Consider the following 2,927-nt stretch of genomic DNA (forward strand, 5'->3'; position numbering starts at 1 on the left):
TACTTATCAGATAACTTGTTCAAGTCAGAGGCTGGACTTAAATCCAGATGCTGTGGCTACCTCTACCCATAATGCCAGTCTGCCTTTAGGTTAGATAAAATCTGGGGATGGGGATAAAGTATGTTTAGTCTGCAAACCCCCATTCCTCTCCTCAAACGAAATCCTGAATTAAATTTCTAGGAAGTGACTTTGCATAACTTGACAAAATGTAAAGATTTTTAAAATTAAAATTCTGAATTTTGCACAGGAATAACACACATAGAAATCTTCCTGTTTTACACACTATTTATTAGATTTAGATAGCAAAAATCAAGCAATGACTGATGGTAGCTGCAGAGAATCAAATGTAGTCTTGGTGTCAGGAAAAACTTCCTAACAGAGCTATCCAAAAGCAGACTAGACTCTCTCTGGAGAGGTGATGGGGTCATCCTCCTGGGATGTTTTCAAGGAGATGCTGCATGTCTATTCCATTGTCCAGTATGTTATGGTAGTGATTCCTTCCATGAATGAATGGTTGCTAGGTGGCTGCTGAGATCCGTTCAAACTCTCAGATTCTGTAACTGATTGTAAAAGTAGCCTATTGTAAAAAAAAAAAAATCTATTTGAATAATGTGAAGGAAAAAAAAAGGCTGTAACCATTTATCTGAACTGAGGGGAAACTTTCAACCCTTTATACTAGCAGATAAAACCTTAAGCTCAAAGGTTCTTATCAAAGAATTAGAAGACTCATAGGTACTTAAAGAAACTTAAAGGGGTTAATGCACATCTAGACACTTTTTCATAGTTTCTGTTTAAGCCTTGGCTCACCTTTAAAATCAGTACTCTTTGTTTTTATTGTACTGACACATATATGCTTATTAAATTCTACATAAGAAACATATACCTTTTAATATATTTTTAGTCTGATTTCTCATAATGCCTATTATTTAATTTTTATTCAGTAAAGATCTTTAAGGAACTCAAATCATTTCAAATAGCTATTTTCATAGCAGATGAATATATTGTGAGTAAACTAGAAAATTTTCAATCACAGATTAGAAATATATATATCTATTTCTATAGATATAGGTATATATACATACATGCATACATACTGTTTGCCAGTTCTTTATTTCTTCATGTGGCATCAATGATCTAGACTAAAGACCCAAAAGTGCTTTTCCTACATTTGCTTGCTAGAGGTGTGATTGCACATGAAAACTAGCTTTCAGAGACACACATATGGATATACAGAGGACCCTGCCTACTGCAGTGAGTAAGCCACCAAAGCATATTGTGTATACCCTTTCTTCCAGGCTCATTAGTATAAAGGAATTTCCTAGGAAACAAAAAGCTGGCCACAGCTAACATTTACCTGCATCATTAGTATTGAGCAGTAGTGGCCAACTATTTGCAAATGATATGCCTAAAAATTTAAGGCAGCATCCCTGAAGCCAGTCATTTAAAAGTTAACATTGGGAAGGAAACTAACAGAGCCTGCTACAATTCCTTTAATGAAAGGCACTGTCTCCCTATAGGAGCCACCCCTTGGTTCTTGGTTTCAGAGAAGAAATAGAATTACCAGTGTCATTAAGCACACATAACATGTAATTTCCAGTGTAGATGAGAAATTGTCTGGTGACTTGGGCAGCATAGGACATAAACAGCAAGAAGTGCCTCGGCATAGTTTTGGTAGATGTACATTTGATGTCATAGGACACAGAATATATCTCATACATGGTAGCTTTCATGATTAAACATCCTAGAAGTCTTTAGGATTCATCTTATACAAGCCAAAAGTGACTCTTGCTATTCCAGACTTTTTTTGCTTCTGAATAACATATTTAGGACCCAGTGTCCACTTCTGTAATTTTTCCAAGATCATGAGATGTGTATTATCTTATAGGGTCTGAAAGAATTCTTCTGTATCCACAACTGTGCCATCTTCTTCTAACACTAAAGTAACTAGCCCAGTAGCACTTGCTAGGGCATCCACAGTCTTGCCAATAAGTTCCTTCAGTGTGCTGGCTGTCACCCCATGCCGGCTGCTCAGTCGTGATTGGAGACCTGGAAAGACTGAGATGAATGCATAAGGGGAATTAACAGGACTTGTTTGGTCTATGATGCCACAAAAGCCAAGGGCCTTATCAGGATTCTGGCATAGTCCTTGGCTGTGTCCATAGTGTGGTGACCTTTGCTGTGGAGCTCCAGGGAAGAGTGGGAAGAGTGGGCAGGTGGCACAACTGACCACAAGCCACCAATTAGAAATATTTTAAAAACTAGCTATGCAAGCTATATTAAAATATAGCAAATATTAAATTTTCAAATTTTTGGGAAAATCTTTTCTTGGTCAGTTCTACTTATATACTATTTCAAGTCCTACTACCATACCTCTTATTAAATCCTCTGACACGTACTACATGTATTGCTTTGGGCAAGTCATCTAACCTCTCTGAGGCTCATTTTCCTCAGCTGTAAAATGAGGGGGTTGGATAAGAAGGCTTGAGTTAGCCTCTATGATTCTAAAATAATGCCTTTTCCACTTGACAGCATGAAGGAGACCTGACTTCCTTTTTAAAAAATTAGTTTAATTTTACTTAAAATTAGTTTTTAAGCATTTATTTCTCTTTCCTGTTGAAAAACATTTAAAAAGGGGAAAAGAAAAAACATGTTAAGTGTCTACTAAGCCCCAAGAACTCTGTTAGGTACTTTTCAAATATTATCTCATTTGATCCTCATTACAACACTGCTTAGATTGGTGCTATTATTATCCCCATTTTATAGTTGTGGATCTTGAGACAGATAGTGGTTAAGTGACTTGCTTAGGTTCACACAACTAGTAAATGTCTGAGATTGGATTTGAACTCAGGTCTTGCTGACTCCAGGCCCATCCAATGTACCACTTAGCACTCATAACAAATATGAGTAGCCCAGCAAAACAAATTCCC

The 2,927-nt window shown here is 36.8% G+C and overlaps 1 pseudogene; it reads right to left on the reverse strand.

Moving 5' to 3' along the window:
• Positions 1 to 1,511: 1,511 nt before the first annotated feature.
• LOC114031507 lies at positions 1,512 to 2,160 on the reverse strand (annotated as a pseudogene).
• Between the last annotated feature and the right edge of the window lie 767 nt (positions 2,161 to 2,927).

Source organism: Vombatus ursinus, unplaced genomic scaffold (assembly GCF_900497805.2).
Source record: "Vombatus ursinus unplaced genomic scaffold, bare-nosed wombat genome assembly UNPS02015175.1, whole genome shotgun sequence".
In the NCBI taxonomy this organism is placed as follows: Eukaryota; Metazoa; Chordata; class Mammalia; order Diprotodontia; family Vombatidae; genus Vombatus; species Vombatus ursinus.